The sequence below is a fragment of the Chelonia mydas genome, chromosome 11 (genome assembly GCF_015237465.2).
Source record: "Chelonia mydas isolate rCheMyd1 chromosome 11, rCheMyd1.pri.v2, whole genome shotgun sequence".
NCBI lineage: Eukaryota > Metazoa > Chordata > Testudines > Cheloniidae > Chelonia > Chelonia mydas.
The window spans coordinates 19,837,150-19,860,930 of record NC_051251.2 but is presented as its reverse complement, the minus strand read 5'-3'; the positions used below and the strand labels follow the sequence as shown (position 1 = coordinate 19,860,930).

The window sequence follows — 23,781 nt, the reverse complement described above, 5'->3', positions numbered from 1 at the left end:
TAAGTGTCATTATAAAACCACATACTAGGGTCATGTCCATTACTCATAACAATTCATTCAGGGCTGAATCTTAGCAAACAAGTTCTTTCAGCCTGGAACGGAGTTTGCTCTTCACAAAACTTGTTTAAATATTTTTAAGTTTACAGGAATAAACAGGATGAGAAGCTATTGGGCTTAGATATTATTGCTCTCTACAGTGATAGCATAATGTGTAAAGAGAACAGGTTACTATTGGACCCAGTTTCCTCTCATTCTGGTTTTAGACTATAGGTGTTACTTTGATTTAGACTGGTGTAACAGGACAACTGCACCCATTTCGTTTAGAATACGCTAAGGAAGGTGCTGAATTCATGTGATCGAGCTCTGCGCTAGGACTCAGCAGATCTGGGGTCCACTCCTGGTTCTAGCACAGTGTTCCTCTGTGACCTTGGGCAAGTCTTGTAATCTACCCCTGCCTTAGTGTTCCCCATCTGTGAAATGGAGCTAATACTACTTTGCTGGCCCACAGCAGAGTCGTGAAGCAAATTCATTCATATCTGTGAGATTCTCTTATGCTAGGAGGATTAAAAACCCTATAAATCAATAAGGCTGCTGCTGAGTATGTGAACACAAGGAGCTCTTTTCTGATCTGTCCTCAGGGTCAGCATTGGTCAGGAACCAGCTGAGCTTTAGTCCCTCCTCCAAATTGTATTCACCATATGACATCTGGATTTTTAAGTGTCTGAGTCTACCCTGCTCTTTTCAGAAGCTGCCTACAAAGCTGATTTTGCCTCATTTCCTCTGCAGAAAGCAATATACCAAGAGAGGAGGAGGAGGAGGAAGAGGCACAGAAAATGAGGGAAGTCAGCAGTACTGGCTGTAGAAGGCCAAACTTCTTGGAGACCTCCACACATTTGCATGCACATGCACACATATACATGCTGCTGGATGATCCCTGTCCGAGTGCCCTCAATAGGGCTGCCAAGCTCTCCTGTCCCCTCTCCCATGTGGGTGGGGAGGATAAGAAAATTCACAGTTTATAGAACACATAGATTATAAAGCTATTGTGATAATCTAGTCTGACCTCCTGTATAACACAGGCCATAGACTTTGCTGAATTAATTCCTGGTGGAACAAGACAATCTCTTTTAAAAAGCCATCCAGTCTTGATTTTAAAATATTCAGTGATGGAGAAACAATCTAAGCTCTTGGTAAATTATTCCAATGGTTAATTACCCTCACTGTTAAAAAATTGCACCTTATTTCTAGCCTACTTTGTCTAGCTTCAACTTTCAGCCATTGGATATTGTTATACCTTTGTCAACTAGATCAAAGAACCTTCTATTATCACATTTCTGTTCCCCATGTAGGTACTTACAGACTGATCAAATCAGTCCATAACCTTCTCTTTGATGAATTAAATAGATAGAGCTCCCTGAGTTTATTAGTCTCAAGCATTTTTCCATCCTTTAATCACTCCATGGGAGCTGTACTGAAGATAGTGAATCGCAGGAGGCTGGGAGATCAGGTTCAGTTTATCTAAGCATCCAAGAGCCTTATTTTTCTCCCTCTGACACTACTGACTTCAGTGGAGTTAGAATAGTTTTAAACCCATGTTAGAGGAGAATTGGGCCAGGCATTTGGAAATGTATCTGAAAACTGGGCAAGGCAGACCACAAGAATAGCCTCTCTCATGAGATTTCCATGAGGCCTGCCCCTCTGCTTCTGGGCATGGATGGAAATATGCGTGCAGTCTCTGATGATATTTCAGTACTTCTGCTTCCAGATTCGGCAAAGCATCAGGAAAAAAAAAACAACCCCCCCCAAACCTCCAGAATCTTAATAAAGGCCTTAATTCAAGATCAGTTCTTGCAATGAAGAAAAGTTGAGAGAGCTATTACCTTCTCTGAACTAATTAACCCAGCCTACATCAATCCCAAGTCATTTGTTAAAATTCATATAATTCTGTAGCGTATCCTCCTTATTCTCCACTTCTACCAGTACGTCTCACAATGTTCAGAGGGAAATAAGTGAAATACTAGTAAAATTTAGTACCACAGGTATTCATTCCACTCCAAGTTACAGCTGTGACTTGCACGGGAACAGTACCTACAGCCTTTGTACGTCATCATCATGAGCAACGGGCAACGGAGGATAATTAAACTGACACACAGTTTCTGAGTAGCTGAATGCACATAGTATAGTTAGAAAGAAAAAAAAAAGATAATAGTTACTTCAACATGACTTACCACTACAGGCTCCAAAATGTGCCCTTCAGAGTGCTCGTGGGTCCACCTCATAGATGTGGTGCACATGCCCCAGACTCTGTGGCAGCCTGTTGTCCATCTGGTGTGTCTCACTGCAGCCCTGTTTAACCCTCTGCCTCTCAAGAATGAGTGGGAGTTAGAGTCTATAAGAAACAAACTGCAGGCTTTAATAGATTAAGATTTAAAGGGACACAGCCAAATTGAATGTGTGTGTGTATGTGATATATATAGTGTCAAACAAACAAATATATTTATTTTATCAAACCAACAAAAACAAGCTTTTATAAAATCCTGATATTACTAACATTTCCACAAATAATTAAAAAAAAATCTGGGGGGACAGATATTAAACAAATATTGCCATGTAGTGTTTGAAACTCCATGCTTGCCTGTTCTATCCCTCTGAAGCACCTGGCATTGGCCATTGTTGGAAGACAGCATTCTGGGCTAGACAGACCATTGGGCTGCCCTAGTTTGGCCGTTCTTATAGAAACCCAAACGTTACACTCCTAAGGACCTGAAAGTGAAATTGCCTGTCAAAAGAGAAAAACTCATCCCCAGTAATTTTCATTTTCCACAATAAGAGAAATACAAAGTGTAAACTTAGGGCCAGTCATCGAACAAGCTTAAATTGCTTTCCTAGATAAGGCCAGGCTACAATTAATTCGCTAAAACACTCATTTCACAATTGATTTCACTGTGTACTTCCATAAATGTGCGCACAAATACGGAATTTCACAGTGAAATATCAGCACAAACCCAAACCTCCATAGCTACTACTTATTGGTAGTATGTACATAGATCATCCCACTATCCCATCAGTAGTATTATAACTTAGCTGTAAAGTACAATATCAGCTTTTCAGTTATATATAACTCCGTTATTTTTAATTGGAAGTGAGTCTGGAAACTACAGTAGCTTTAACTAGAAAGTTCCCACTTCCAAAGTTCACACATTTTCAAGTAATGCATGCACAAAAGTCTTTAAAGCTTTTCTGGGACTGAAAAATGTTTTTTTCCCTTCTTCTTAACCAGGACTCAAAAAGAGTGAATGGAGTTTGCTCGAACATTAAACTAAAGGCACATGTGGACTGAGGCCAGGCATGGAAGATTTCCTTTGAAAAGGAGAATTTTTCAGAAATCTATGAGCATGTCAAAACAGGGGCTGTATTGAATGTCTGAACGTATTATAAACTATAGCATTGGCTGCCAGCAAATGATACAATAAGAAAGTGGCTCTGTACTACCTATAGAAATCGGTATTTTCCAATCAGTCATTCTTTGAATTCCTATTCCTGTCAAAGTGTGGGTAACTGACAGTCTTATGATCAGCACTGTAGCCCTTTCACTCGCCTTTCTTATCTATAGGAACGTTTCCTGCTCTCCCTTGCCAGCCAACCCCTCACCTCAATCCAGTCAGTACCATTGCAGGCAGTCTGCATGTATCATTGCTTTTTTCAAGCCTCATATCCTCCCAAGATATTCTCACACCCAGCTCCTCCTGTTCAGTCTCTCATTCATGCAGGCTTTGTATTGCAGTTAGTTAACACCCCAGCTATTTTCCTGATTAAATAAATGGTGATCTGGTAATTTCAAAGATACCATGGTTTTATTAGATAGCTACACTACTATTTTGATTCTTATTCGTCTTTCGTTTACATAGAGACAAAGGCATCCCTGTTTCTTTATGTGTTTGTTTTTTTCTTAAGATGGAATCCTCTGTGCCATCTTTATACTTAAGTATTGCTCTCGTATGGGCCATAGCCTTAGGTTCTTTGTTAACTTTAATTCAGTCGGTGCACAGGAAAGCTCTTAGCAAAGTCATTGGGCATTTGCCTGAGTAAGAAATAAGGAAAAACTAAGCCAAGGACCAAGTCAAGGAGTTTGCTCCAATTCCAGAGATAGGCAGCAACTGCAGCTGGAAATCTGTGTCGAGTTCTCACAATTCAAGAAGGTTGTTGATAAATTGGAGAGGGTTCAGAGAAGAGCCACAAGAACGATTAAAGGATTAGTGATTGACTCAAAAGAGCTCAGTCCTATTTAGCATAAAAAAGAGAACGCTAAAGGGCGAATTGAATACGGTCTATAAGTATCTACACGGGGAACAAATATTTAATAATGGGCTCTTCAATCTAGCAGAGAAAGGTATAACACGATCCAACGGCTGGAAGTTGAAGATAAACAAATACAGACTGGAATTAAGGCGTGACATTTGTTTTTAAGACAGAAGAGTAATTAACCATTGGAACAAATTTACCAAGGATTGTGGTGGATTCTCTACCACTAGCAATTCTTCAATCAAGATTGGTTGTTTTTCTAAAAGACATGCTCTAAGAATTATTTTGGGAAAGTTCTATGACCTTGTTTACAGGAGATCAGACTAGACGATCACAATGGTCCCTTCTGGCTTTAGAATTTATGAATCAGTGAATCCCACCTGTTTTCTCCAGCTGCCCCAAGAGTAGAGATTCCTTCATTTTCAAATAGCAGCTGAATCCTTCAAATCAACCAAATTATGACTGTTCAAATAAGACACTCTCCATATTGGGGGGAGGGATAGCTCAGTGGTTTGAGCATTGGCCTGCTAAACCCAGGGTTGTGAGTTCAATCCCTGAGGGGGCCATTTAGGGATCTGGGGCAAAAATTGGGGATTGGTCCTGCTTTGAGCAGGGGGTTGGACTAGATGACCTCCTGAGGTCCCTTCCAACCCTGATATTCGATGATTCTATGTAATACGGAGAGAAAAGGCCAAAACAAGTCATTCTCTTCTAGCCACAGCCATGAAAAGTCAAACTGAAATGGGCTTTAAGAACTATGCAGGCTAAACATTAATAGGTATTTGACCTCACACAATAGAGCCCAAGTTCTCAGTTCATAAACCTTTGAGCCTTCACATTGTATGTACCCCGCAGCTTGGCCTTTTCTTCTAAGAACCAACGTGGACTCTCTTACAAGTTCAGTCAGACTCCCTCGGCTCACCCTCATGGTCCTCCACAGGGAGCAGCAACAGCCACTTTATAACACTTGATTAGTGTTCAGACCTCACGCACATCAGGAAATAGCCTTATAACCCCCCATCCCCTGGGCATCTCCATATTGCCTCATCTTTCATTAACTGCTTGTTCTCTTTCCTTTACCACCTAAATGGGACCTAGTAGGCACTGGGAATTGCAAAGGGGGGCTGGGTCATTTTTTTGATCTTGGATACTAATGGAACCTTTCTGAAGTAGTTAAAAGGGCCTTTTGTAATTGTGTGCACCGACATCCTTTCTAATGGAAAATCAATTAGAATTCTAGTTACTTCTTCTAAACTCACAGAGGCAAAGCACTGTATGGGGGGGTGGTGGTGGAGGGGGATATCGGGTTCCCAGCTGGGGTGTGGGTATGTGGCTGGCTGCCTATAACAGAGGAGAATGTACGATCCCTAGAACAGTATCAGCCATGTCACAGCTAGTTAAAAATAAAAATCAGTGCATTATTATTAATAATATATTTTAAAAGCCATCTAGTTAATTTGGTTTCAGAGTAACAGCCGTGTTAGTCTGTATTCGCAAAAAGAAAAGGAGTACATGTGCCACCTTAGAGACTAACCAATTTATTTGAGCATAAGCTTTCGTGAGCTACAGCTCACTTCATCGGTAGCTCACGAAAGCTTATGCTCAAATAAATTGGTTAGTCTCTAAGGTGCCACAAGTACTCCTTTTCTAGTTAATTTGCTGAGGGGCAGTGTAACAAGAGACCTTCTTATCTTTTGAGACCAGCTTTTTTTTTTTCAAAAATGATTTTTGGGATACCCAAAGATTTCCATAGGATGGGTGCTCAGTGATTTCTGAAAATCAAGCCTATTTCAAAAGGCCTATATTTGGGCCCCCCAAAGTTGAGACCTCCAGAATTACGAGTCACTTTTGAAAACGTGGGCCATTACATTTAGTTTAACAAGCTACTTCAAATGAGGCTTGAGGAGCCCCCAGCCAAAAGTTTGGAACTATTTTCTTGCAGACTAACAGAATGATGGAACTTGAGTGAGACAGTTTAGGTCAGAAGCAGGGGTTTGGGTTGGTATGGTTGATTTTTTTAACTTGTCTTTAGGATTTCATAGGGGTGAGGCTGGTAGTAAGAGAAATGTGGAACTAATAGCATTCACTGCCTAGAGCGAAGCATAGTGCTGGCACGTACTTCTCTCTTCCCAAGCTATGCAGTTCAGTTTGCATTCCTACTGCACTATTTCTAGGCTTCTCCTGAGCACAGACTATCAATCATGCCAGATTGTGTAGTAGTTTCATGATGTGGATAAGTATCCACCGGGGACAAAGATAAGGCTACCAAACTTATTAAGGATGTGATTCCAAATCTCCAGAGATCAAAAGTTACTATAGAAACCCTGTATCCATCTAGCTTGTTCTGATATAATACAGCTATTTCATTAGACCAAATTGTCACGTTAAATTACATTACATGACATGGGAAACACACACAAAAATACATGAGACACTGCAAACATTTGACAGTTTTCCAGAGTCTGACACTAGAAAAACTGTTGCAAGTCAGATTGTGCATCTTACATCCTGAAGTGTTGGGTGCCCTAGACAGACATGATTAGACCAATCTACAAATAAAAGCAATAGCAAACTTGCAAAGTGAATTTCAGCCCCTAAAATTTAATTCCTACCTCACTCTGTTGTGTCTAGATGTGGTATCACACTCTGATTTCAATATAATTGCAACACTTCAGCTCCTCAGGCCAAGCTAAGCCTGTGATGTAACTTTTCCTCTGCTTTTCCTTACCATTATCACTTTACAGCACAGCTTTCAAGTTACTCAGTCTTCCTTGGACTTTTTGTATTGTCATTTCCAGTGCACTTCTACCCCGATATAACGTGACCCGATATAACACAAATTCAGATATAACACGGTAAAGCAGCTCTCTGGGGGGCGGGGCTATGTGCTCCAGGGGATCAGTGCGTCAGCGTGTCTGGCTCCAACACGCTGCTCTGAGCGGCGTGTTATGTGTGCCGGGCGAGGGTCGAGGGTCTTGGGGGGCGGACAGGGGACAGGGAGCGGGGGGGGAGGGGGTGTGTTGGATGGTTTGGAGGTTCTGGGGGCGGAGCAGTCAGGGAATGGGGAACGGGGTCGTTGGATAGGGTGTGGGAGTCCCGGGGGGCCTGTCAGGGGGCGGGGGTGTGGATAGGGGTCGGTGCAGTCAGGGGACAAGGAGCAGGGGGGCTTAGATGGGGGTGAGGGTCTTGAGAGGGGTGGTTAGGGGTGGGGTTTCTCTGGAGGGGGTAGTCAGGGGACAAGAAGCGGAGGGGGTTGATGGGTTGGGGGTTCTGAGGGGTCAGTCAGGGGGCGGGAAGTGATTATTAATAATGGAAATGCTCGAGGCCAAAACAAATTTGATATAATGTAATTTCACCTACAACATGGTAAGATTTTTTGGCTCCCGAGGACCGCATTATATTGGGGTAGAGGTGTAATAACAATAGCCCTAAAAGAACTCTATGAAAGAAAAGTATTCAGCCCAGATGCCTGATTCCATCGAAACTGCTCCTGGCACTTCATGGGAGAGCGTGAAGACAAAGGTTGTGTAAAGCCACCTTTACATTTACCTCATCCCCAGTCCTAGGACTGGCCAGCTCCTGCTGGGTTACTCCCTGCCATAAACAGGAGAAGCCTCAAAGTTGCTTTAATTTTGCATTGGCTGCCAAACAGTCTCTGAGGGTCTTTTTGGCTGCCAGCGTTCACCAGTGCATAAGGGACACTCCTGCCACATCCCATTTCTCCAAGCAGTGCCTCCTGCACTGTGTCAGTGTCACAAAAGCCTCTGTGAGGGTTCTATGCTACTTGCAGATTCCCCAGGGAGAATCTTCAGATGGGGTTGGTCCACAAAGCAACCAGGAGAGGGGCCAGGACCTGGCCCATGAAAATAACGGTTGTATGTACATTCTAGTCATCCAGGATATGTACACGTTGGGTGTTATCCCAATATACCATAACAGCAATGGATTACTGCATAAAATGTATTCAGGGGGTTATAAAAACGCATATTATCCTTTTGAAAAGCCATAACCCCTTCAGGAGAGAGATGACAATCTGTGGTGCTAATTCATATTTGGGGACTTTTACATTATGGTCTTTGTGCATTCTTGACCAGATGGACTTTAACAGCTGCCAACCATACACACACTATTTCTGAGCGAGAGGAACAAAATAGCTCATTTGTTTCAAATTGTTTTCCAAATATACTCAACACAAGGGCACTTCTCTACCATATTGACTATTTGCCTGCCTAATTTTAGCTTGATAAGCAATGCTATTTTTGAGAATTAGAAATGTGAGGAAAAAATAAACAATTCCTTCACCAGCCCTGTAATTTAAAACCAGTGGGATCCACTCCCCCCCTCTGTCCATCCCCTAAAATGTGGTAAAAATAAAATACCCATCCCAGGCTGATGCTCTGTACATCAAGCTCACTCTGATGGGCACTTTCATAGGTGGGAGATAAACAGCAGAGAAACAAGGGTTTTGGAATGAAATGCAGACAAAACTAGAGGGACAACACTGGCACCGTTGCAACATAAATATGTGCCCTAAATGCTGTCTGGCTGTGACACACACCTAATGATCAGGTCAGAACATCAAAAGCTATGTAAAGAGGGGCATTACTATGTGGGAGTTCTTAGCCCCCTTTCTAGACTTGGAGATCAAATTAGACATAGGGGGAGCAGCCAAAGGATTTTGATTTGAATGTGGCTGGGTTAAATATCCAAAAGCTGAGATGATTTTGGAAAGTTTATCTTGGTTCTTTGGATCTTATTTCTCTGTATTTTATAGCACTGAGGCTCAGATTCTTAGGGCTAGAGTCACAGGGTGGATTTAGGCACCTAAGTCCAACATTTAAGCACCACTGGCATTCACAAAACCACTGCTCAGCTGCCACCTAAACCAGTAGGTGTCCAAAGTCCCCAGGGTGCCAAAGTTTCCACCACTGAGCTTGTGCAAATCTGCCTTAGTCCTGACACTGCTGAGCTGCTCAGGACCGTACTCATGTCTAAGCCCCGATGGGATTCACAGACTGGGTGTTCCTCTTCCTACTTTACCTGCAGGCCTTGATCTGTTGGCTATATTCTGAGCACACCTACCCCACACCAGAGGAGGTGGTAATGCCCCCCCTAATACCCAATAGCTTGCCTCCCAGGGAGTGTCTTAATCACTGGGCTATAGGATCATCCCCTCTTTCTCTCGCTCTGTGGCCCACTGACTATTTAAGTATTTCATGCAAAGTGGAGGAGCTTCAATAGGAGAGACAGGTACCCCCCAGTCCAGAATACCCTATAGCCCAGTGGTTAGGGACTCACCTGGGAGGTGGATGACCTGCGTTTTAGTCCTTGCCCCAAATCAGATAGGGAATTTGAACTTGGATCGCCCCCATTCCAGATGAGTGCTCTAAACACTGGGTTATTGGGAGGGTGGGGGCAGGAAAGCGACCCACCACTGCTTCACCTAACACCGGGAGCAAAAGGGCACATGACTGTCAATCGCAAATGGAAGGAGGTGCTTCCCCTGGCCTGGAGTTAGGCACCTGTCTCCCTCTGAGGGCCTGTCTTATGTCATACCATTCTCCTTGGCATTGTCTACTGGCTAACTTAGGCAGCTCCCCATGCAGGATGCTGGCTTTTGGGGATCCCATTTTTGGTGCTTACCTCTCCCCATGTGTTAGATAGAGAGTCTGGGCACCTACCCTGAGGCTTTGAAATCCATTAAACAGCAGGGCACTATTGTGAGAATTGGTCTATTACTTTTGTCTGCTTAGAAATTTACCATGGAAAATAGGTCAAGTTATTTTCAGTAAAGAATATTATAAAGAGGTGCAAAAGCAGCAGACAGAGAAACTGGATTAGTATACACCAAAAAGTCCCCTTAATATAATCCAAGGACTGATGAAATTATGCTTGTTAAAAACAGTTGATGTGAAGACAAAAGTGAATGAACCAAAATGGTTGTGTAGAAAGTTAGGCCTAATTGATGGGCCAGACAATGAGGGGATGGGTTATTCTACCCCGTTGGGTCCTTAAAGAAAGATGGGCGGGAGGGGAGGAAACAGAAAGAACAGACAGAGTCTACTGCAACAAGTTTCACCCATTGCTGCCTCATCATCTTCTGGGACCCCAGACCTTCTTCATCCTAATCCTGAGGGATATCCTGACCAGCAGGGACCAAAGAGAGAGATCTACCCCTACCAACTTCAGATGAATCCCAAACATGCCTAGGGAAGAAATGGCAACAGCTCTAGTCCCTCTCAATCAACTAACTTCTTCTCTTTTCCCCAAAAGGAGCATTATACCGTTTCGAATATCATCCAAGAAATTGTCAGGCAAGGGGGAGGTTCTCCTTCTAAAACTCTCCCCAGCTAAAGAGAAAAGGAACAAGGGACGTTGTTAAATCGAAACCCTTCTTTCATACTTCACATTTCAAACACTTTAACTGTTTCCCCTCTTTTTGTATCTTTGATAAAAGGTAAAGGGATTTTTTAATGGTGTATTTGCACGGTACTGAGCAGGCTGAGGCCTTGTTTAACCCTGTTTAATGTTGGACAGTGACTGGTTATGTTAACACTGCCAGCACATTTTCTCTATTTAAATTAATACAGCAGCACTTAACAGAGGCACAGCAATGCTGAGCATTGCAATGCCTAAGTCCCCCTTTTGAATCTAACCCGGGGTGCACAAAACCATCGAGAGCCAGATTCAGTTATTCTTATGCACACTGAGCAATCCTATTAATTTCATAAGTGCTATGTCAGGAGTAAAGTACTATGAACTATAAGGGGATTAGAATCTGTCCCTTAATAAACAGCTTCTACTCACGTATGCAGTGTAGCTGTAGCCATGTCAGTCCCAGGATATAAGACCTGAAGAAGAGCTCTGTGTGGCTCAAAAGCTTGTCTCTCTCACCAACAGAAGTTGGTCCAATAAAACATATTACCTCACCCATCTTGTCGCTCTTACTTCTCACTGTATTCAGGCCTCAAATTCTAACAATATGAACCAACTTGCTACATATGAATTCCCTGCTTAATCCCCAAATCCATCTCACCCACCCACATGCTGCCGATCAGACCCTCCCCCAAATGCCAAATGTGAACGCTAAGGCACACCTGGAAGGGCAATAACTCCAGGTTCTGGTGGACTAAAGAGGAGGAGATGAACATGTTCCAAAGATGAGGGCCCTGCCAGCCACCACCTGTAGTCTGAAGTGGGGGACCTCCATCTCAAGTGCTTCTGCTTATTTGAATCGCTTGAATCAGTAAACAGAGCCAGGAATCTCTCTTAGCCCTGGTCTACACTAGGAGTTGAGGTCGAATTTAGCAGCGTTAAATCGATTTAACCTTGCACCTGTCCACACGATGAAGCTCTTTTTTACGACTTAAAGGGCTCTTAAAATCAATTTCCGTACTCCACCCCGACAAGGGGATTAGCGCTTAAATCGGCCTTGCCAGGTCGAATTTGGGATACTGTGGACGCAATTAGACGGTATTGGCCTCTGGGAGCTATCCCAGAGTGCTCCACTGTGACCGCTCTGGACAGCACCCTCAGCTCAGATGCACTAGCCAGGTAGACAGGAAAAGGCCCGCGAACTTTTGAATTTCAATTTCCTGTTTGGCCACCGTGGCAAGCTGCAGGTGACCATGCAGAGCTCATCAGCAGAGGTGACCATGCAGAGCTCATCAGCAGAGGTGACCATGATGGAGTCCCAGAATCGCAAAAGAGCTCCAGCATGGACCGAACGGGAGGTACGGGATCTGATCGCTGTATGGGGAGAGGAATCCGTGCTATCAGAACTACGTTCCAGTTTTCGAAATGCCAAAACATTTGTCAAAATCTCCCAGAGCATGAAGGACAGAGGCCATAACAGGGACCCAAAGCAGTGCTGCGTGAAACTTAAGGAGCTGAGGCAAGCCTACCAGAAAACCAGAGAGGCAAATGGCCTCTCCGGGTCAGAGCCCCAAAAATGCCGCTTCTATGATGAGCTGCATGCCATTTTAGGGGGTTCAGCTACCACTACCCCAGCTGTGTTATTTGACTCCTTCAATGGAGATGGAGGCAGCACAGAAGCAGGTTTTGGGGATGAGGAAGATGATGATGATGAAGTTGTAGATAGCTCACAGCAAGCAAGCGGAGAAACCGGTTTTCCCGACAGCCAGGAACTGTTTCTCACTCTGGACCTGGAGCCAGTACCCCTTGAACCCACCCAAGGCTGCCTCCCGGACCCACCAGGCAGAGAAGGGACCTCTGGTGAGTGTACCTTTTAAAATACTATATATGGTTTAAAAGCAAGCATGTTTAATGATTAATTTGCCCTGGCATTTGCGGCTCTCCTGAATGTACTCCCAAAGCCTTTGCAAAAGGTTTCTGGGGAGGGCAGCCTTATTCCGTCCACTATGGTAGGACACTTTACCACACCAGGCCAGTAGCACATATTCGGGAATCATTGTAGAACAAAGCATTGCAGTGTATGTTTGCTGGCATTCAAACAACATCCGTTCTTTATCTCTCTGTGTTATCCTCAAGAGAGTGATATCATTCATGGTCACTTGGTTGAAATAGGGTGCTTTTCTTAAGGGGACACTCAGAGGTACCCGTTCCTGCTGGGCTGTTTGCCTGTGGCTGAACAGAAATGTTCCCCGCTGTTAGCCACGGGGAGGGGTGAGGGGCTAGCCACGTGGTGGGGGGAGGCAAAATGCGACCTTGTAACGAAAGCACATGTGCTGTGTATGTAATGTTAACAGCAAGGTTTACCATGAAAGAGTGTAGCCATTGTTCGAGAAAATGTGTCTTTTTAAATACCACTGTCTCTTCTTTTTTTCTCCACCAGCTGCATGTGTTTCAATGATCACAGGATCTTCTCCTTCCCAGAGGCTAGTGAAGATTAGAAGGTGAAAAAAACACACTCGTGATGAAATGTTCTCTGAGCTCATGCTGTCCGCCCACACTGACAGAGCACAGATGAATGCGTGGAGGCAGACAATGTCAGAGTGCAGGAAAGCACAAAATGACCGGGAGGAGAGGTGGCAGGCTGAAGAGAGTAAGTGGTGGGCTGAAGTTGAAAGGTGGCGGCAGCGTGATGAGAGGAGGCAGGACTCAATGCTGAGGCTGCTGGAGGATCAAACCAATATGCTCCAGCGTATGGTTGAGCTGCAGGAAAGGCAGCTGGAGCACAGACCACCGCTACAGCCCCTGTGTAACCAACCACCCTTCTCCCCAAGTTCCATAGCCTCCTCACCCAGAAGCCCAAGAACGTGGTGGGGGGGGCCTCCGGCCACCCAGCCACTCCACCACAGAGGATTGCCCAAGCAACAGAAGGCTGGCATTCAATAAGTTTTAAAATTGTTAACTTTTAAAGTGCTGTGTGACTTTGTCCTTCCCTCGTCCACCACCCCTCCTGGGCTACCTTGGTAGTTATCCCCCTATTTGTGTGATGAATGAATAAAGAATGCATGAATGTGAAGCAACAATGACTTTATTGCCTCTGCAAGTGGTGATCGAAGGGAGGTGGGGAGGGTGGTTAGCTGACAGGGAAGTAGAGTGAACCAAGAGGTGGGGGGTTTCATCAAGGAGAAACAAACAGAACTTTCACACCATAGCCTGTCCAGTCATGAAACTGGTTTTCAAAGCTTCTCTGATGCGCACCGCGCCCTCCTGTGCTCTTCTAACCGCCCTGGTGTCTGGCTGTGTGAAACCAGCAGCCAGGTGATTTGCCTCAACCTCTCACCCCACCATAAACGTCTCCCCCTTACTCTCACAGATATTGTGGAGCGCACAGCAAGCAGTAATAACAGTGCGAATATTGGTTTCGCTGAGGTCTAACCAAGTCAGAAAACTGCACCAGCGTGCTTTTAAACGTCCAAATGCACATCCTACCACCATTCTGCACTTGCTCAGCCTGTAGTTGAACAGCTCCTGACTACTGTCCAGGCTGCCTGTGTACGGCTTCATGAGCCATGGCATTAAGGGGTAGGCTGGGTCCCCAAGGATAACTATAGGCATTTCAACATCCCCAATGGTTATTTTCTGGTCTGGGAAGAAAGTCCCTTCCTGCAGCTTTTGAAACAGACCAGAGTTCCTGAAGATGTGAGTGTCATGTCCCTTTCCCAGCCATCCCACGTTGATGCTGGTGAAACATCCCTTGTGATCCACCAGTGCTTGCAGCACTATTGAAAAGTACCCCTTGTGGTTTATGTACTCGCCGGCTTGGTGCTCTGGTGCCAAGATAGGGATATGGGTTCCGTCTATCACCCCACCACAGTTAGGGAATCCCATTGCAGCAAAGCCATCCACTATGACCTGCACATTTCCCAGGGTCACTACCCTTGATATCAGCAGATCTTTGATTGCTTTGGCTACTTGCATCACAGCAGCCCCCACAGTAGATTTGCCCACTCCAAATTGATTCCCGACTGACCGGTAGCTGTCTGGCGTTGCAAGCTTCCACAGGGCTATTGCCACTTGCTTCTCACCTGTGAGGGCTGCTCTCATCTTGGTATTCATGCACTTCAGGGCAGGGGAAAGCAAGTTTCGGAGCCACTGAGAATCGTCCCAGAACTGCAACACTATGCAGTCCCACCAGTCTGTGCTTGTTTCCCGGGCCCAGAATCGGCTTTCCACCACATGAACCTGCCCCATTAACACGATGATGCCCACATTGGCAGGGCCCATGCTTTGAGAGAAGTCTGTGTCCATGTCCTCATCACTCAAGTCACTGCGCTGACGTCGCCTACTCGCCCGGTATCGCTTTGCCAGGTTCTGGTGCTGCATATACTACTGGATAATGCGTGTGGTGTTTAATGTGCTCCTAATTGCCAAAGTGAGCTGAGCGGGCTCCATGCTTGCCAGGCGTCTGCACAGAAAAAAGGCGCGGAACGATTGTCTGTCGTTGCTCTGACGGAGGGAGGGGCGACTGACGACATGACTTACAGGGTTGGCTCACAGGGAAATAAAATCAACAAAGGGGGTGGCTTTACATCAAGGAGTATTTCAGGCAGGACTTCACGGAGAGAGGGGGGAGCAAATGAGTACAAAACAAATCTGGTCTATTTCTTGTTTTGATGCACTCCATCTATCTTTTACATCTTTGGCTGGCAGCAGACGGTGCAGAAGGACTGCAAGCCATCCATATCTCTTGGCTGCTCGGCAGAAGATGGTACAATAGGACTGCTAGCCATCCTCATCTCCTGCTTGCCCGGCAAAAGATAATAGGACTGCTAGCCATCTATATTGCCTGCCCGCTCACCAAAAGATGGTAGAATAGGACTGCCTGCAGGACTAAAGAGAGTGACCTGGTCGAGTCACTCCTAATGTAGTCCCTGCACCCATGTCTGCCCAGGCGCTCCTGGTCAACGTGGCCAGGAGCACCTCGGACATGATGATGACGGCTACCAGTCCTATTGTACCATCTGCTGCCACAAGGCAATGGGTTGCTGCTGCTGTGTAGTAATGCAGTACCACGTCTGCCAGCACCCAGGAGACATACGGTGACAGTGAGCTGAGTGGGCTCCATGCTTGCCGTGGTATGGCGTCTGCACAGGTAACTCAGGAAAAAAGGCGCGAATCGATTGTCTGCCGTTGCTTTCACAGAGGGAGGAAGGGAAGGAGGGCCTGATGACACGTACCCAGAACCACCCGCGACAATGTTTTTTGCCCCATCAGGCATTGGGATCCCAACCCAGAATTCCTGGCAGCGGAGACTGCGGGAACTGTGGGATAGCTACCCACAGTGCAACACTCCGGAAGTTGACGCTAGCCTCGGTACTGTGGAAGCACTCCGCTGAGTTAATGCACTTAATGCACTTAGAGCATTTCGTGTGGGGACACACACAATCGACTATTTAGAAACGATTTCTAAAAAACCGACTTCTATAAATTCGACCTAATTTCGTAGTGTAGACATACCCTTAAGAGCAGACTTCCTTTGATGACTTTGAGCACTTCTGTCTCTGTCCTGGTCACACTTGACATCAAGGACACATTTATAAAGGATTCATAAATGATTAATTAATGATTATAGAGTCCAACACATTGTTTGTAGCCACCGGTGACACTAGCTACTATCTTATAAACCTCTATAACACATACTGCTCACAGTTGCAACTTACCCAAAATGTACCCTTAACGTAAAAGTGTGACAAGAAACACTATGAAAGCATCCTTCCTGGGCCTATTTATGCACTGGGAGCAGCATAAGAAGTGGATAAAAACATTTAATCAAACAATACCAACCTCAAGAAGTCTGGTTCTGAAAACTTGCAAAGGGATTAGGAGGCAGTTTTTTTACCCAAATCATTTCATCCGTCTCTAGTTCTGATTAATATGCCAAATCATTAACGCTGCTCCCAAGTAGATGCTGTAGCTCAAAGGTGCGGACTGTGCTCATTTCACTGTAGTGAAACAGAAGAAGACATAATCTGTAATTAATCTGTAATATTTATTCATTATTTTTAAATGGAAAAAATAAAAAATAACTGTACTTTTTAACTAATAGGCCAATACTGCCCTCTGGTGTCTAATAGTGAAATTGCTAGCTTGGCCCAGCATTAGTACCAGTACTTTACCTTTCCAAAGTACTTTACAAAGTTCAACTAATGCATTATGTATTTATTTTAGAATGTGATTAATACTGTATCCTTGTCAGAACAGATCGTCCTGAAGAGCATGCCAACTCCAGACCAAGTGAGTAAGAATATTATTTCCATGTAGGTGAACCTGTGAGAACTTGGCTTATTGTTTCTATTACAATAGCACATGTTTTGATAGAGTCAGGAGTTATAACTTTAGGAAATTATTTTAAAACAAGTGGGTTACAAGCTCTAAACAGTTTCTATAGGAGTAGGATTAGTTGTAAGTATATGCTATTAACCACTAACTGTGCAACCTGTATGAATGGACTCAGTGTTTTTATCAACTGGCTAGATTCCACCAAACAATTAAAGCCACAAAGCAGGAGTGTGGTGTTGTTTGTTTCCAAATTTCCATGGTAGAGAGAGGACAGTAGAGGAAGAAGAGATATTTAAATGAATCCAGTAGAAATATGTTTCTCCTGATCCTGTGCTGTATGCGGCTCTCTATCCGGGCAACTAATTCTTGCTTTAAATAATTAGAACTGTGTCAAACCAGAATTTTATAAAAATATGGATTGTTCTTGTTAAGAATTGTTTGTAGGTGTGCTGTGAACCTTTGCTAAATATCTACTGATCTTCTCTATCTGGTTTGGCTATCTGGTTACATTGACCAAATACCTAAAGGCCTGCTCCCATGGAAGATGCAAAGCAGTCATCAAACTTAGGTGGATCCCACATCCACTTTCCTGCAGGCCCCCAGAACAGGATGCATGTCAGAAGTCGGGTGGGGATGTGGTCACAGCATACTGCATTCTGGGTCTAATTATTGGGGGTTGCTGACAGCTGGAGTGCACCAAATCATCAGAGTAACAGTAACGTGCCAGGTGTACTGCAACTTTCAGGCAAGCACTGTAGGTGCTTCAGCAGTTAGGGCTTGTAGGCACTAGCTCTGGTGGGTTGTAATAAGCACTCAAACATATGGCTAAGTGAAAGGGTACTTTACCAGGGCTGTCAGAAAAGAGAGAGGTTACCAATACCTAGGTACACAGTCTTATCAGTTACAGTCCAAAGTGAGCAACTTCCTAGCCTTGAAGCAGAGTCCCATCCAGTTGGCAGCCTGGCTGGTGACATCAAGCACTTGTTTGAGACTATCGGGGTTATCTGTGATCAGGACTACATCATTTGCATAGGCTACAAGAGGGCTCCATCATATGGTGGAATTGCAAATCACTTTGTGCCAGGTCCACAAAGGTACTTAGGCACCTAAGTCCCAGTTTTAGGCTCCACTGTGATCCACAAAACTCCCACGTGCCTGCCATCAAACCCTGTAGGCTCGCTCAGTGCCTACGTTTTCAGGATAGAAGTTCCCGAGGCACCTAAGTTTCTGTATGTACATGTAAAGCTTAAATAATATTTCACATACAACACTTTTCATTCAAAAATATCTTTGCAATCTATTACATCTCTCCGTACCTCTTGAGGTATATTACGCCCATCTTATGTTGAGTAACCTCAGACAGAGAGTAATAAAGCCATATGCCTACTATCATAAGTGAAGTCAAAGATGGGAACAGAACACAAGATTCTTGACTGCCATTAGTGTCACACAGGCTAATTTAACCCTAATAATTAGTTTCTGTGCTTTAGAGCGTGGAGCACAAATAAGCATTTAACACCGATCTATAGCAACACTTCCCTTGATAAACAAATAGCTTTAGTGTTGCCTACTCATGCTGCATCAATGTCTGTTATGCTCATGGGAATCATTCAGACATTAGGTCAATTACAAACCAAAGTTAAGCTTTTAAACAGTTTCGTAAATAGGTCTTCTCTGCCCTGCTGCTGGTCTGGAAGATAAAAGAGCCATCACCGTTCGTTAGTCTTTGCTTCATAAACACAATTCTAAAGGACTCACAAAGTAATCAGATGAATTGCTTGTGCATGTCTGGCAAGAGCAGTGCTGGGGCTACATCAGGAATCCTTTTTTGGCAGAAAACGTTAACACAATCTGTTAGCCAACAAGGGTGCCTTATTAAGTAGTCATTAAGAAAAATCCTACTACATTACTCTGGTGCTTTCATCTATCATCCAGAAGGCATGGTCAGTTTGAACTAGATATTTCCTGGGTCAGATTGAGATGAGCAGCTGGTGCTGCTAATAAGTGTTGTGTCTTCTCCCCTTACAAACCTGACTCTGATGTGCTTACAAAACAGCCTTACATTATCAGAATTAACCACTCAGTAGCACAAGTGGTACATTATAGATTTTCCATTACCGATGACTCTCCCATTAAGGACCTTAGTCTCCAACTCTTTAATCTCCTCAATCCACGCTCTACTGTCATATCAATAGGTGATACCTCTTTCCTCTTCCACCTAAACATCAATAATCTCACCAATCTTGTCATTGATTCCAGGTTTTGGCTGGGCCTGAAGTATCCTGGGCTAGGTTCTCAGCTGTTGTTAATCTACATAGCTCCATTGGCTTTCACTGGACCTATGTTAATTTACACAACCTAAGGATCTGGCTCCATGAGACTACCCTTTCCTATGATTTTTCAGCACGTCAGCAAGAATTGCAGCAGCTTGAAAATTGGGGAAATATGTTAATCAAACTTTTTGGAACTTCACACATGATTTGATTTGAATTTTAGCATTGACTTCAATGGAAGTTAGGACCCTAAGTTGCTTTATGGATTCCACCCCTAGATGCCTACAATGAATGTGGAGAGGTAGGCACCTTAGACTGTGACAAAGCTGGCATCCTAGGTGAGGAACTGCCAAACTAGCCTATGGGAGCCGCCAATGAGAGAGATGTGTCTCTTTCTCAGAGATAGGCACCAAGTCCAGGTTGCAGGGAGGCGCCTCTGTCTGCAAGTGATCCATGAACTGGGGCTATGGAGTCATTGCCAGTCTCTCTCTGGAACAATTAATATGTAATTATTGAATTATTTAATTTAAAATAGAACTTCAATAGGAGAGTTAGAGAGCCCCACATCAACGTATTCCATAGAAGAGAGCACACACTTGAGAGATGGGAGGCCTCTGTTCAGATCCCATCTCCTCTTTAGGCAGAGGTGGGATTTGAACCAGTAGTCTCTCACATGCCATATGAGTGCTCTAATCACGGGGCTAAAGATCACAAGGGAGGGCCTCCTGGTCTTCCTCCCAACCCTGTCCCCAGCTGTTTTGTGTAGCTGTAGGCAGACTGTGCATGCCTGCCAAATCTGTCCCCAAAGGTGCCAATTAGGGAGCCCTGAGTTTCATACAGGAAGTGGGCTCCAGGATGGAGCTCTTATTGAATCATAGAATCATAGATGATTAGGGTTGGAAGAGACCTCAGGAGGTCATCTAGTCCAACCCCCTGATCAAAGCAGGACCAACACCAGCTAAATTGTCCCAGCCACGGCTTTGTCAAGCAGGGCCTTAAAAACCTCTAAGGATGGAGATTTCACCACCTCCCTAGGTAACCCATTCCAGAGCTTCACCACCCTCCTAATGAAATAGTGTTTCCTAATATCCAACCTAGACCTCCCCCACTGCAACTTGAGACCATTGCTCCTTGTTCTGTCATCTGCTACCACTGAGGACAGTCGAGCTCCATCCTCTTTGGAACCCCCCCTTCAGATAGTTGAAGGCTGCTATCAAATCCCCCTTCACTCGTCTCTTCTGCAGATTAAACAAGCCCAGTTCAGCCTCTCCTCGTAAGTCATGTGCCCCAGCCCCCTAATAATTTTTGTTGCCCTCCGCTGGACTCTCTCCAATTTGTCCACATCCTTTCTGTAGTGGGGGGGCCCCCCCAAAACTGGACTCAATACTCCAGATGTGGCCTCACCAGTGCCGAATAGAGGGGAATAATCACTTCCCTCAATGTGCTGGCAATGCTTCTACTAATGCAGCCCAATATGCCGTTTGCCTTCTTGGCAACAAGGGCACACTGCTGACTCATATCCATCTTCCCATCCACTGTAATCCCCAGGTCCTTTTCTGCAGAACTGCTGCTTAGCCAGTCGGTCCCCAACCTGTAGTGGTGCATGGGATTCTTCCATCGCTGAGTGTCCAGTAGTTGGTCCCAGGTTATTGTGAAGGATGTCATCGTTAACAGTATGACAAGCAGCACAGAGGTCAGGAAGGATGAAGAAAGAAAGAGAATGAGAGTCAGATGAGAGGAGAGGACTTACCGACCCATGGGTGGTAGGTTCTGCCCCAGGCTGGGTTGTACAACAATGCCTGCTGTGCAATTCTAGATTTTAACTGAAAACCATTTTGTTTTGTCATTTCTTGTTCTGAGTTTGAGAAAAGGAAGGAATGACAAAGTGTCACATAAGTATCAGATGTGATTATACCTCAAATTCTTATTGTCTCAGCTGTATGCAGGCCAATTACAGAACAAAGAACAGAAATTGCATCCACAGAGTCCATAAAGTCGATAATTATTGTCATGATTTGTGTTAGTCACTGGGCACGATCTATGTGCTCAGCACTGTTAAGATATGCCAGCAAATGTAGTCTCTGAGCCAATGCATATAAGATGTGTAACTCTGGATAAGATGATTCAGATATTTAAGTATGAAGTGTATAGTTACTGACCACACATGTTATCACATGTTCACTGTGATGTTAATATCTAGGAGTGGAGGCACTGATGGCAATAGAAGTTTTTCTTGATTAAGGACTAGAAGATTTGACCCTCCAACTTTCTTTCAAGAGGAAGAGCTGCCCAGAGCTCCTGTGCTTATTTTCCTTTCCTGCCTGCAGTGGCCCTGATATATATCAGAAGTCTCATTTTTCCCCCAGCTTTAAAATGTGGAATTTTCTTGGTGTTTGATTTAAAATAGTCTCCTGTGAAAACTGCAACTCAGTCGCTGTAGTGTTGTGTTTAAGACCCTTCTGGAAAGTAACTAGCCTTTAAACAGAAGTGAAAGCAGTGTTGCCAACTCTCATGATTTTGTTATGAATTTCTATTGTTTTCCTTAAAGCCCCAGCTCCTGGAGGCAAGTGACGTGATGATTTCAGCCTTCATTCTTAAAGAAAAATGACGTTTCTAGCCCTTGTGGCTGTGGAGAAAGCTTCAAAGTGTGACCCCAGTGCACCTTAAAGGCTCAAAAAGCAGAATGTAAAAAAACATCAAAACCCCCCAATCTCATGATTTTTGGTGAGCCTGATTCATGATTTTTTAAACATTTGGAGTTGGCAATACTATTATTTGTAGTGGGGTAACAGCCCTAGAGCCCCAGGCAGGTGCAGTATAAACTCACGGGGCCTTGCCCTAGGAGGATGTTTCCAAACATTAAATGATTTATTCCAAGCTTGATGAACTGCAGAAAAGTGATAGAAAGTCGTCTAGATTTTTCTACTATTCTTGTAATTGTTGTGTTCAAGAGTCAGTAACAAAGTAAGAATATACATTGCATTTTTAAACCTAGCCTTAAGTGAATTGATGCAAGATGCCAGTATTAGAGCTGAGCGGGTCTAATATTTATTTAATTTTCTTTCTCTATATAGGAATTAGAAATTATTATCTGACAGGAGCACTGTATCTAAGTTATTATCTGCAAAAAAACAGAGAGTTTTCAGGTGCTCAAGTAGCCTCTGGAATCATGGGTAAAGTTGCCCCCTCCAAATCTGAAATGGCACCCCTGTCTGGCCCCATAGGTAAGTTAAGTGGAGGAGTATCTATCGTTCCTTGGTTCACGGCTCATTCTAGGGCTTAGGCAGGAGGTAGGCCTCTGACACCTAGAGTAAGGCAGCAGCATGCATTCCCAGAGGTGGGAAATTAGGCACCAAGGGAACTTTTACTGTGAACACTTAGACATCGAGTGAGTTTAGGCATCTACAGGGTGGGCAGCAGCTGAGCAGGAGTTCTGTGGATCACAGAGACAGAGCCATCCCTTGGGTATGGTGAATCGGGGCGACTGCCCCAGGCCCCGCGCTTCGATAAAATCGTGAGGAGGCGGGTGGGGTCAAGAGGCGAATGGGAAGGTGAGCAGCAAGCAGGTGGGGGGGGGGTAAGGAGGCAAGCAGCGGCCACCGGCAGCCCCCCTACCAGAACCTTCCCCTCCTCATAGCGCCTCCTGGTCACCGGTGGGCCCCGCAGATCAGCACCTCCCCTCTCCCTGCCGCTCAGCGCCTACCACCTGCTGTGGATCAGATGTTTCGCAGCATCAGGAGGCACTGGGGGGGAGGGCAAAGGAGCGAGGGAGCAGCATGCTTAAGGGGGCGGGGCGGAACTGGGTGGGAAAGAGGCCGGGAAGAGGCGGGGCAGAGTGGTGGTAGAAAGAAGCAGGGCGGCGGTGAGGCCTTGGGGAAAGGGGTGGAGTGGGGGTGGGGCCTGGGTGGAGTCAGGGGGGAGCCCCCCCTGGCAGATTAGAAACTTGGCTCCTATGTCCCAGGCCCTGCACCCCCCTAGGGACGGCTCTGCAAAGAGACATCTAAAAGTGGGACTGAGACACCTAAGTACCTTTTGTGGAGCTGGGCCTAAGTCCCTTAATGACATAGCTATTCTATGCTAGAAATAATTATGGCAAAGCCATAGAACAGTAATATTCCATTTAAAATATTTTTATTAAGCCTTTGAAATAATTACAGATAAGATCTCTGCTTAGGGAACTTCACAAAAAATAACTCCACAAATACAGTCTTGTTAAAAAGAAAAGGACATTTTAAAATCAAGTGTTTATGAAAAAGAACAAGATTTCAGAGTGCCTGATAGACAAAGAAAAATAAGAAAGACATATTATAAGGAAAACACAAAGCATAATAAAATGCTTATTAATATAATAAATTAAAAACAGTAAATGTTCTGTACTTAACTCCATTTGGTATTTCAGCAATATAAGGTAGAAAAGTGCTATTACAGAATTATTTCCTTAAAAGAGCTGTATGCTAATATCTACAATAGTGAAGCTAGAAATGGGTCATGAAGT

General features: G+C 44.5%; 1 protein-coding gene across 1 annotated transcript in view; it reads right to left on the bottom strand.

Annotated features, from left to right (window-relative positions):
- Positions 1-2,247, bottom strand: part of HNMT (histamine N-methyltransferase) — a 45,471-nt gene extending 43,224 nt beyond the window's left edge. Inside the window, exon 1 of the mRNA XM_043525542.1 lies at positions 2,229-2,247. The gene's annotated coding sequence lies outside the window, so the exon portion shown is untranslated. The remainder of the gene's footprint in view (positions 1-2,228) is intronic.
- Between the last annotated feature and the right edge of the window lie 21,534 nt (positions 2,248-23,781).